The sequence below is a fragment of the Parus major genome, chromosome Z (genome assembly GCF_001522545.3).
Source record: "Parus major isolate Abel chromosome Z, Parus_major1.1, whole genome shotgun sequence".
NCBI lineage: Eukaryota > Metazoa > Chordata > Aves > Passeriformes > Paridae > Parus > Parus major.
Window position 1 is genome coordinate 18,932,342 of NC_031799.1, and position 13,520 is coordinate 18,945,861.

At 36.6% G+C, this 13,520-nt stretch overlaps 1 long non-coding RNA gene across 2 annotated transcripts in view; it reads left to right on the forward strand.

Moving 5' to 3' along the window:
• Positions 1 to 13,520, forward strand: part of LOC107198495 — a 69,151-nt gene that overhangs the window by 23,537 nt on the left and 32,094 nt on the right. The gene's annotated exons all lie outside the window — the stretch shown is intronic.

Consider the following 13,520-nt stretch of genomic DNA (forward strand, 5'->3'; position numbering starts at 1 on the left):
AAAACTGGGGGGTAGAAATCACAACTAAAAGATAGGAAAAAATACATTTCAGGCTATCAATTACAACAGGTAAGTACTCCCTGGTGCATTCCCATCCCACCTATTCCAATGGGAATTTCTGGATGCCTGTATCAAGATAACCCTTTCTGACAGCATCAGCTGTGACTTTAACACTTCAGCTTGCAGATGGTGTTAAATGAGGCTGAGAAGTGGTTAACAGGCATCAAATATGGATGGTTTTACTGAATTCATGATTTCCTGTGAACTTCTTGAGGTGGAATACAGTAGGTAAAAGCTGCCACTGTACACTTTCATAGTGAATCACACTAGGATAGAAGAAATAGTGCATGAGTTTTTAAGTCTTGATTTTTCCCTAAGTGCTCCAATTTTTTCAATAGAGAACATTATTATGAATTGAATCTAAGTGAGGATAGGTGGCCAAGAAGCAGATAGCAGAGGTGATCTTCAGGAAACAAAATAAAGTAATAATAACAAATTACTTTAAAATAAAAAAAATGGGTCCACTGCAGATGTCTGATGAGAACTGCAGACAGAATCAGTACAAAGGATTTTCTCAGAACATTTTCTGATGCCAAATGTAAATAAGTAACAGACAAACTGAATGCCAAAAATGCATAATTGATTTATTTCAGAAGAGGATTTGGAATTCTGACATGACTGTATATTTATCTGTGATGGGAAAATTGATACATGAATTGGAACGGAAAGCAAGAATTTCAAGTGACATTTAAAATTTAAATGATAGAAAAGCTTTTTATTAACTTTTTCTGACAACTTTTGTTCTACAAATATGAGTTCTGAAATGGATTGATAACACCCTCTTGTGATCTGAAGCTTTTGCTGCTAGACTAAATTATCATCCTTAGGAAATGAAGTCAAAGTTCAGGTGAAAATTCAGGTGCAGAACCTGAGGTGCCAGCTGGGTCAATCCACAAGTCTCATAAAATACTGGAAATGGCATCTCTAGCTGGAAAGTTCTGGAAGCCCAACTTAAAAAAACACCTGTTCAGAGGAAAACTGTGCCTGTAAATATTGCTTATCCTGTGTGGATCATTCAGGATAGAGTTTAATGAAATACTCAGTCATGAAAGAAAACGATACCCTTTTAAACATGTATCTGCAGGACATTAGTCATGCCTTCCAGCCCTTATCATTGATGTTCATAGAAGACATAAAAGACAGTTAGAAAATGCTGATAAAATATGGTATAGGCCATATTAAAAAAAAAGAACAACTTTAATTTGGGAATTAGTTGGTTGGTTGGTTGTCTTTTTGTCATAACATGAGAACCAGTATGAGGAACCACTTTCAGTTAAGAACTGTTTGGATTTTCATGTCATGACTAAGGGGCTGGTGGTACAACTTCAGCAAAACTGTAAGCAGAAGTAATATTTAGTGTTCTATGTCTCCTCATACTCCTAGTTTTGGATAACCTTTCATACCTTGTTAACCTTATGTTAATTCTGAAAGACATTGAGATTTAACTAGTTCTTGCACTATAAAATATGTATATGAGCTATATAATCTATCAATATTCTAAATTGAGGTAGAAAATATAGCTAAAGAACTCATCTTTAGTGTAATGTTTACTGAACTATTTGAGTCAATCTTCCCTGAATGCAACAATAATTGCCTTTTGTACTGTGTGGCACTTTTGACAGTTTCTCCTGTGGTATCAAAACAAAGATACAGTGTTCACAGGTACATCACAGGCCTTGCAACTGTTGCTGACATTGGGTTAACACTGATGATGAAATTTGGAGCAAGTCTGTGTCCTCTCCTAGCCTGCTAGAATTTGGAACAGAAGCGAAAACACAGAAACATGCTCATGTTGTTTTACTGGCAGACTATTGCCATTTATGTATTTGGAATAAACAGTCGTGTTCTCCAGCAGTGCTTTCTCAGATGTTTCATCCTCTGTGCCAAGACAGTGTGGTGCTTGGAGAACGGCTCCCTGTGCCTAGCCATACATGAGCACAGATGCCCATACTCATGTATTCCCTCCTGAAATGTTGTGTTGTGTTGCTCTCCTCCACTACATGGAACAAACATCATTGTGATCTAGCAGTGCAGACACTTGTGCCTAAGCCAGTATCACCAAAGTCAGTCATTCAGGTGAGCTCTGTAGTGGAGATGCGCAGTCAACAGCCTGTTCCAGTCCTGCCTTGAGCTCTGAATGCCCCATCTGACACAGCAGCTCAGAAAGGTTTTCTAAAAAAATCCAAAACATCACTGATTTTCTTTTTTTTTTTTTTATTTCAAAAATTCTTTCTATTTCCAATTCTATGCTATGCCCCTCATAACAGATTTCTGTAAAAGCCTATTTGTGAAGATGTATTTTATGTGAAGGAAACCCAAGTCAGTAATCCATTTTTCACACTGAAGCCATCTTTACTGAAATGCCTCTGAGCTGGCCACAAATCTGTTGCAAAACCATACAAGTTATCTATTTCTTTAATAAATGAAGCATTTATAATGATTTCCATAGAACATTTTTCTTAATCTTTTATCATATTCTCCTTAGTAAGTAACTCTCTGGGGCCATTTCTCAGCTATAGAATGGATCTATCTCACATTTCATGTAGGGTTATTAAGACCATTACTTTTCTTAGACATTGGTTTATCGATGTCCTAAAGGCTCCTTCTCAGCACATCTTCTAGATAGTCAGTTCAAGTAGATCTGCCTTTTACACAGCCTAAAAATGTTTTAGGATTTAATTTAATGTTGTTTGTGGCTTCTGCCATTGTTTTTCTGATCAACCTATTTGATTAACTATTTCTTTTTTAGGTGGGGAAGAAGTATTTTGAAAATCTCTTGAGCTGAAGAACTAAATCTTCAATAATGTTCATATTTATTTTATTTTTAATATAAAAGTTCACTGTGTAATTTGCAATTTGCTTCATATTTTTCAGGTTAACTTTTAGGCTAAGTAAAGTTGATACTTGTTACCATGACAGGGTTGACAACAGTATGTAGAGAAAAAAATCCCTGCAAATCAGATCCTGCACAATTTTCCATTCAAACCCTTAATCTTGAATAGCAGTAACTGCTTTTTGCCTTGCTCTCCTGGTTTCTGCTTATGGGACATTGACAATCACACTGAAATTGAGCTGAACTATCAATACCCATTAATGATTAAGGGAGATAAACCTGCAATGATTCCAATCTAAATTTAGCCTGGCAGTACTAGGAAGTTGCAAAGGGAAGTTTCCTGCTGCAAGGCAGCTGATAGTAGCATCACCTTTTCTGAACTGCCTTTTCTGGGTGAACTAATCTGATAATTTAGATGGCAAATAATTGGAATAAAAGTTGAAAGAGAAGTAGCCCAAAGTTAATGAGAGAGTATGGTGCTACAAACTTACTTTTTTCAGAAAGACTTTAAAAGACATATGCCACTGCTGTCAAAATAAATAGCTATATACAACAATTAGGAAAAAAATTAATATACTAAAAGTAATTCTGAAACAAAATACATTGAAATATCTTTTTGCATACTGTTGTTGTCAGCATTGCTGACAGTCCTACAGCTTTTCCTCTGAAATGATAATCTTCTGGTATAGCATCCACAAATATTATTGGCAATAATATTTTGTTTGTAGATATGCTGCACTGAAGAAGTCTACTTACTGATAATAAAGGTTTATGCCTTCCAGAAGGGAACATTTTCTACTAGCAATATTACATATTTTTGAAAAATTTATCAGTTTAAGAAAGGATTTAAAGGAACATGATCTTCTTGTTTTATAAGTAATAAAATATCTATTATCTGTATTCAGAAGGCAACGTTCTGTAACCAGCCAGTTTTACAGATAAGAGAACTTCATCATTATGGTTATCTTTCAGGAACAAATACTTCAGCTTGCTGGCTTTCAACAATCACATTTTCCTTCCCTAACTTCTCTTGTCATTCTTGCCAGTCATACTAACTAACCTTTATGATGGTGATGAAATCTCTGTGTATCTGGGATGCTGGATACAGCTTCCAGAAACTGTAGGAAGAAGGAAAAAAGTCATCTCAAGATCAAAACAAAGTAATCAAGGATCCAGATGACAGAATTCAACAGGCCAATAAATGAAGCCATTTAGATATATATATATATATAAAAAATAAGAACAAGACATGCAGGAGCAAGGTGATACCTGCCCAACAGAAGTTGAGGTTGGTGCTGAGAAGGAAATGAAATAAAATAGTGAAGATTTTATCCATGTCTGGAAAAAGAATATAATATGAAGGAATGTAGCTACAAGGATGGTGGGGTACACATTAGAAAGAGTATACATATGGTCCCAAGATCAAATATATATTTTGCACCAGTTTTCAGAAAATGCAGCAGTCTTGTGATGAAAAAGTAGGCTGGTAACTGTAAATGAGGGTATGGCTTTGGATTTTAGCTTAGTTTAGAGAAGGAGCCAAAACGTAAAGGAGATGATGCATTTGAGAGTTTTGGATTTTAAGAAGACTCATGCTTGAATTACAGGCACAGAAAGAAGTGTTTACAAGAGCCTACTGAGAAAAGTACAACAATATTTGATTGAAAAATGGCAATGTTCATGGTTGTATTATAGGAGAGGAAGAATATTAAGAAAAGTGATCCAAACAACTGCCATTATTTTAGCCTGATTTGAATAGCATGCAAAGCATTATGATATACTGAGAAGAATAATAGTTACAGATATATAAAATAACATAAAATACATATGAAAGACAGACTGTGTCAGTATTCATCTTTCAAAAGGAAAGATTTTTTACAGAAAAGCAATCTCACTCTGAATTTCACTAAGATTCTGATAGGAAGTCGCATAGAAATTTTTTGTCAAAGTAGAGGAAACAGGGGTGAGAACTCAATAAAAGAAAAGGGTCTTAGTGTGAAGTAAAGCAAATTGTCCTAAATTGGGCTCTAAGCTGCCTTGGTTTGGCTGTTTCTTATACCAGAGCTAACTTACAATTTGAATTTACACTTGCCTGCAGAATGCAGTCAGCTAAAATATTCCCAAAGGTGGTAGCCTATTTGGTTTAGTAAGGCAAAAGCTAGAAACACACAGGTAAATACACCAGGGTAGCAAGGGTGGGTAGGGAAAATAATTATTTAGTGTGAATGGAAATATTAACAAAGAACCCTTGAGAATGAACTGTACCTGGCTAGATATCAGCTGGTCAGTAAATATTTCTAACTAGGACAGAAGTGGCATACTAGTCAAACCCCCATGACAAAATGCTAGCTAAGTTTAGGACAGGATCAGGGTGTGTGGGTGAGGGCATCTCATTGCTTTTCTTTATATAGAATATAATATCTGCTATTATATATGCCCAACAGTTTGTTACACCATAAGCCACAGCCTTAAAATCATGTCACAACAGACTCCTTCACTCTAGGTTTTTCTTGCAGTAACACCAACGTAGAATCAAAGCCTCAGAAAGGTTTGGATTGGGCGATCTTTAAAGGTCAGGTAGTCCAACCCACCTTCAATAAACAGGGACAACTTAGACTAGGTAACTGCTCAGAGCCCTGTCTAATCTGATGTTAAATGTTTCCATCCACCACCTCCCTGGGCAACCTGTTCTAATGGTTTACCACTCTCATCATGAACCAGTTTGTTCCTTATATCTAGAATAATATGCAGTCATTCTTTTGATAGATATTTTGTCTTGTGCAGGCACAATATGCCAGGACATTAGTTACACTACCCACCCTACTACATTAGAGAGAAATGGCAGAATATCACTGCCCTGCAAGTGACCATCTGTGGGTTATAAAGGCAAGAGTAATGCTGTCTTCTGCTGTGTGTGACACACGCAACTCCCACTGATTTTTGGTTGAATGATAGCAGTGGGAGTGTTGCATAGCAAGCAAACACTGATAAACAAATTACAAGTGTTGGCCTTATAGGGAACACAGGGATGTATTTTTAAATGAGAATTTCAGCTCTTTATCTGAATTTGCCTCTGTGCCTTGACTGCAACTGTTTCAACGTGTTCATACAAAAAATTACAGAAATCAAGTGGAAGACTAGTAGGTGGATATTTTATCATATAAAATACCAGATGTGGCTTTCAATTAAAGATAAATTATTTGCACTACAACTGTGGCAAATTAGTGTTTGCCGTAGATAGTCTTCTGATGCGATAAGAATAAGAGAGTAAATAGCTATGTGTCATTCTCTTCATGATAATATTATCTAATTACATTGTTGTCAAACTAAAATAACTGAGATCAGTAAGACTCTATGCAGGTTAAAAAGTATCCTATTAAAAAAAAATCTTTGTCTCCCTAGAATATGTACAGCACATGCTATGTGGTGTATATACTAGAATATGTGAGCACACACTGGCAAGATCTTCTGGAACTGGCCAATTTCATCAAGTACCCTTGCTTAGGAGCAATTACACTGTTCCTGGTGAGAGTCTTCCAAGGAAGGTTTGTTCTTCCTGTAAAAGATTCTTATATCAAGATGGAAACTCACTCAGATAATCCAGAAAATTTAATTTTTGTTGCAGACTGCAGCACAAAGAATTGGTAAAGGAAGATGAGATGGCTCAGAGGTTTCTTCTTTGTGATGCAGGCATCAAAGCTTATCTAACATATTTTGCTTTGAAGTATGAATTTTATTTCATGGGTCACCAAATTTTCCCTTAAACCATGTAATAATTCCTGATTCAGGTCAAGTTAAGTTTAGGAAAAAAATATGTTTTCGTATGGTTTAGCATATTTAAATGTATAATATGCAAAATACACTTAAATGAAAACTTAGAAATGGTGAAATAATAAGTACTTTTAAATTCCTCAATAATTATGGAAAAATGAAACTATATTTCTTCTAACTGACATTGAAATACAATGGTAAAGTTTGTTAAAATTAGCTGGGTTTTTGGGGTTATTTTAGTCCTCTTGAATGTTCTTCCCAATTGACCAAAGTACCTCTGATGAGTATGAAGAATAACTCTATCTTTTCAGAGAGATCTTCCATCTATTCCACTGTCTAAATTAATCTTTCTGATTAGCCAGCTCTTCTTTTTCAGACTTCAGATTTTTATAATCAAAGCCCTTTAATTTTTTTTAAAATATTAAATTCATAGCTGTAGCTTGTATCAAGACAAGAGCCTTTTTCATAGCAGGACAAGAGCCCCTATCTTGCTCAGTTTTCTGTCTGCAACATTAAAGTGGATGCCCATGGTACCAGCATCAATGATATTTTCCATAAGATTAATTTTCTTAACCTATTTTTCTTTGTCTATTCATAAAGTTTTAGTAGCTCTCTTTTCTAGTACTTTCTTTGTCCTCATTTGTACTGAGATGGCATCCTCAACATCCTGCATCTATTCATCAATCTGCTGCCTATTCTGTGAAATACCATCCCCTTGTGTCGGTTTAAAGTCCACCCTTATATGAGAACTACCATTTCTTCTCTTGACAGAGACCAGTTGTGGTTTTCCCTCTGTGCTCTAGTTTATTTCTCTCTGTGGAATTTAGTGTCTTACTTATCTGTGCTATTCTTTTTTAACTTCTCTTCATCTGAGAGACTGAATCATATTTCTCCCCAAACAATCTTGATTACACAATGAGGATTCCCAGCCTACCCAACTGGGTGTTGCATGGCAGCTATCCTGTGCCTCTAGCTACCCTTGTTTTACTTTTCTGATTTATTTCCCATGTATGCCCACTCTACCTGAGACAGTGATGAGCCTCAAAGTTGTGCAGCAGACTCTGATTTCTGGGTTCTTTCCTGTGCTTTGTAACTGTAATTCATGGCATTTTGTTTGTTCTGTGACTGTATTCAGCTGCTGGGATCACATTTTCCTAGTTCTCTTTCCTGAAATGTGAGGACACACTAGAAACCATCCTGTAAAAAAAATATAATTATTTTGTTCCACTTCAGAAAATGGTTTTACTTGGAAATACACTCATTTTTTCCATCATGAAAATAAAAAAAAAAAAAAAAAAGTCCAACACATTTCTTCTACTGCAAACAAGAACCTGGTCAGTTTTTCTGCAGAGGTCTCATTTTTGCTGGGTGCCCTCAAGGATGGATCTACTGCATGCTCCTGAGGTACTCTGGTCATATAGTGCTTTAGGACTCTGAAGTGCACCTTGTTTCAGATATTTTAATACTGCTGAAGTTTGCAATACTAGGTTTGTTTCCCTTAGACTTGAATATTGAAGACTTTTAATTGTGTTCCTGCTCCTAAAGCTTCCCCAGATCTCTCTTAGTGCATCTTAGGCAGTGCTGTGACCCTGCCTAACACAGTAACACAGACTCTCTACTGTCTGCCTTCCATTTAGGCTTGTGATTTTCATGTAAGTCCTGTGTAGATGCCATGTTACACAGTAATGAAAATTTTAAATTTGTTTTGAGGCTAAGGTATCTAACATGCTGTATAACACCTAAGTAAAATTTTCTGTATTTTTCACATTGTGATATTATTGTATGACATCAACTGCGTTTCCCCCACCTTGTTTCTGAAGTTCCTGCTGTGCCAGTATCTTCACCTAAAGGACAGGCATTCTAGTTTCCCCACCTAGTATCTTACACTGTGAATGAAAGTCCATTAGTTTCCTATTTCTATTTCAGTTGTTTCTACCAGGGACAAATTTCTACCATAGGTAATTTAATGACATTTACAAAAGTTACAGAAAATCAACTTGTTTTGGTTGTAATATTCGTAAATTTGAACATTCTAAAATATTTAAAAATCCTTGATGTATTGGAAAGTGAATAAGTGATTTTTTTTATTGTTTGCAAGAAGTAATGAGGATTTTTTTTAGGAAAGAACAGAGAATATAAAAATCTGAAAAAAGGAGTCTGCAATTACTGTTTATGACATTTCTCTACACAGTTTTCCTACTGTTTATGGTCATGTTCCAAAAGTTATTATTACAGTGGAATTCTACTCCAGCCTTAGAGACTGTGTAGGAGTTGTACAATATGTATATATACCCCAAAGTCCTACCTGGCCAGGTACTACTACAGCTACTGTGGCACCTCCAATTATCATCTCTTTCTCAAAGACATGACAGAGAGAGGAAGGCATCATTCCCATTTTCCTTGCCGTGCTCTCTCTGTCAGCCAGTTCAAGCCATTATTTCACACAGCAGCAATTCCTAGAGCCATCTCTGTGCATCACTGCCCAGCGCTTCTCATGTTGCACTACTTGCAGATTAGTGAAAACACAGAGCCACAAATCTGTTCTATTCTGCAGAAACTCACCTTTACTGTTGTATCTATAATTTTTACAGAATGACTTTTTAATGGTTTTCATATTGTATTTTATGTTTTAGAATTCATTTGGCATTAAAAAGCACCTTTCCTTCTTTATAAAACTGTTTTTCCATACTATTTTATGTTGTAACAATGGAGCCACGTATTGGGAACAAAGATTTTTCTGCCTGTCCTAGTAGAAGGTACATCCATAGCAAGGCTTCTGCTTAGATAGTTATCAGTTAAAGAAACAGTGCCCCTGCATACCTATACCTGTGAACTGCCTGGGTGTAGACCACTGAATAGAATACAAAGGTATTATATAAGTGCAGTGCAGAAAGAACATGTCATGCTCTAATAAGCTCAGAGCTGTAAACGCTGGAAAACAGGTAGCAGAAAAATGTGATTGCTCAATTAGGGGTGAGAATGTTTCAGTTTTTGGAAAGGCCATAAAGTCTCAGGAACATTTTATTAAAACATTAGGACTACTCTTAGTTGAAAAAAAAAAAAATACATTGTTTCAAATCACAACTGAGATGTGTCTTTCTTTATTGGTGACACATTTAAGTGAATTTTTATGTGGGAATTGGACTGAGTTAGTCATGCTTCCACCTTGAGCTTTATAAAGCATCTAGCCACCAAGTGAATACACCCTGGTGAATAAGGAGAAGAAGGGACAGGGTCTCTAAAACAATTTTGCAAATATGAAGTGAGTTTCTAGGGGGAAGGTACTTTGATTTTGTATATTTGTGACTAATTCACATCTTGTGATATGAAGAGAAAATTGAAAATGCTCAAAGCTATGAAAGACTGGGCTGGATTAGGCTTACAGAGTAATAAATGCTATGGATTTAGACAGTACCCCATGTAGTAAGTAATTTTTGCTGATTTAAAGCAGAGTCTTACCTGTGGAAATAGATTTCTAATATTCAATGACAAATTGACTAGAAAATTCTCATATGACCCTTTTTTTTTTGTCCATTTTCTATCTTTTTATAAACATTTTTTTGCTTCATATAATGGAGTAGAATGTGGCATTAAATTTTCTGCTGCATACCTGACACTGACTGCTGTTTTGTCTGAGGGCCCTTTCACAAAGCAATGTTCTTGTACACTTAAAACTGTGTGTTCCACTATAAACATAAATGGGAATAGCACACACACCAACATGAGACAATTGCACATGTTTTATCATGCTTACATTGTTACTGTTTTGACAGAAAATGTTACTAATTTATGCATAAAGAAGATGTTCTGAGGGTGAAGACAATGTCATTCTGTTCTATAGGACAGAAACATACTCCATTTATCATTCAGATTTCTGGGGAGTCTTGCCTACTTACAGATCTACTCAGAAGATAAAGGGGCCATGTCTATTTACCTTTTAAAAGGTAAATTTTTCTGGTTTTACCTTTTAATTATAAAGAAGAAAAAAATGTCCACTTGAACTACATGCATCTTTTTCTACTTGCTTTTCTAACTAAAAATATCTGGTATTAACAACTGTATACTAGACATTCCTTGACTGATGTTAAAGTTAACAGTTACCTGTAGAAATAATGCATATATATGCAATTGTAAATGATGTAAATCTTGAACAAATGCACATAAGCCTACTTCAGCTTAGTTTTCTTTCTGAGCATGATAGTTCTCTTCCAGAGCACCCAGAGGACCAAAAATTGCCATGAGCACCTATGGCATGCTTAATTATTAGGCTTTGCTTGCCTAATAATTAATGACACATTTTGCTTCATGGTAGCCTTGTGATGCAAACTAAAAAAAATATCTCAAAGGTGGCAGAGTAAATGGGAAGCACCACTGCTAGGACCCAGTCTTTTTCATATCAGAGCTCAGGAGTGTCTTGGCTTGTGCAAAAATGTAAGGAGGTGGAATGGGGAGGCTGATAACTTGTTCTAGAGCATGAAAGCACTCCTGCAGGTAGTCTGGGAGGTGCAAAAACAGTTGGGAGGGCCATTAGCCAAGGTATCCACCGAGATAATGGAAAACATGAGGAGAAATTAATCTCAAGCAGTAATTTTGAAAGCAGGATTTATTTCTGAGACATCAATGACAATTTTCCTTAGGTGGGCAGATATTTTCCACTTCTAGGAATTGCTGTAATGCTCATTGCTACTAATATAGGAATAGCTAGGTTTCAGGGTTCAAAACCTTTGCTGAGTGCTCTGGAGGGGGTTTGTTATTCTGCCTGATGGAATTCTTCTGTGTTTTACATATATTTCATGTGTCTTCTGCAGAGGCTTCAGCTCCACTTTTCTGGTCTGGGAACTGCATTTTTAAATAGCAGACAGGGGGGAAAGCCACACAATGGTGTAATTTTCTTTGCTGATGAAGCTGGTTCCCAGCTGACCTGTGTTAACAGATGGCAGTCTTGCATTCAGTCAGAAAGAAACGCATACCAAACAGATACATGTGAGAAGTTCAGCCTTTCCCCTATTTCAAGTAAATTAAAAGGTACGATATTTGTAATCTTTAGGCATCGGCTGAAATATAAAAAAACCCTACTTTGCATCTAGTTTAATTTGAAGTGCATCCAGAAGCACCTCTTAAAATTCTAAAAACCTTTACAACCCATTGTACTCTTTTAGGACAAGTCTGGGAGGAAACTTCCAAAGGGATACCTCTAGAAAGCAGATTCAGGTGGCCCTAGTTCAGGAAAAGAGCCCTTTTTCTCAGAAAAGATTTCCTGAGAAGGAATGCGAGGCAGCAGGTGCAGTTTCTGCACTTCTGCAAACCTACTCCACACTACTTTTTCCCCCTGTTGCTCTCAAAACCAGTCTTAAATGTGCAGAACTTAATATCCAGCATAAACAGAACAGGCGACGGGGGATACCAGCATCACAAAATCACCATAGGACACCCATTATATACTTTCAATTTATTTCTAATTCAGTCTGTGCATTTTAGTGCTACTGAAATAAAACTCCTGAAAAGATGTACAGAAGAGTGTGTAGCACAAGCATGCAAACTTAACTACATAATTTATGGGATGAACAATGCCTGCCACTGCTAGGAAGAAGCGATTTTTTAGGTGTTTATCTGATACTATAGTAAAAGGTTCAGAAATTTGATCTCCACTTTGTCATATACTCACATTTTCCACATTTGGCCCCATTAGCTGCTGTCCACAGCTAGGTAAGAAACTTCCAGAATCTGGCTAGTGGAACTCACATGAGGACTTAACCAATGTACTACCCCTAAGAAAAATGAAGTTTCCCCTTCCTCAGCTCCTAGCAATTGCCATGATACATTATTTTTCTCACTTGTGTCCAGAGCTACTACTACCTGATGGCCCCTGTGGCGTCACTTGTGCCTGCCATTACACATTTGCTGTGGCACTGTATGTAGCTCACCAGGTGACAGACCCTTCTTTCACTCAAGTTAACTGGTTACGAATGGAAGCTTCTGGAAGGGAATTGATGGAAGTCAGTTAGGGGTCTTGGTGATGTGCTTTTGTCCTTAAGGACAGGTCATGTCAGTCTGAAGACAAATAACTACATAGGTTAATTCAGTACATAGGCATATAGTGCACCTTTTTTTTTTTTTTTTCTGAAAACATACTCATACTTTGGTTTCATTATCTAATTTTGAGAAACTCCATTTTGATCTATGAGGTGAACCAACAGTTGAGAAAGATTGTTAAAAGACAACAGAAACAGGAGATAAAAACAAGAGACCATCTCCAAGAAGTCCAGAGATGTAATGGATTAAACAAATATGAGGAAAAAGATCGTTTGGTCTATGGCTTCAGAATCCTAACTTTACTAAGCATAGGACAAGTTAGTGCCTCCAATCTTCATATCCATGAAATATTCATGCATTCTAGTGCAAAGCAACTCTAATGAAATAATTTCCTTTTACATTGATATCTGAGTCTTCTTCACAGAGGTCACAGATATAACAGATTTGTGAGAGTTTTGCACCACCCTAGAGAAGCAGTCAGTGATTAGGCAGTCTATCCTGAATATCCCAAAAATCTGTTATATGCTATGAAAACAAATCCACGGCTGACAGATGTGAAAACAAATCTTATGATGAGCAGCTGAGGGAACTGGGGTTGTTTACTTTGGAGGAGGTTCAGGAGGGACCTCATGGCTCTCTACAACTACCTGGAAGGAGGTGGTAGTGATGTGGGGGTTGTCATCTTCTGCCATAACTGAAGTGAAAGGGTGAAAGTGGCATTAATTTGCACCAGGTGAGGTTCTAGAAAAATAAATCAGTGAATGAAATTCAATGGCATTGAAATTTGCAGGGAGGTGGTGGAGTCACCATTTTTGAAAGTGTT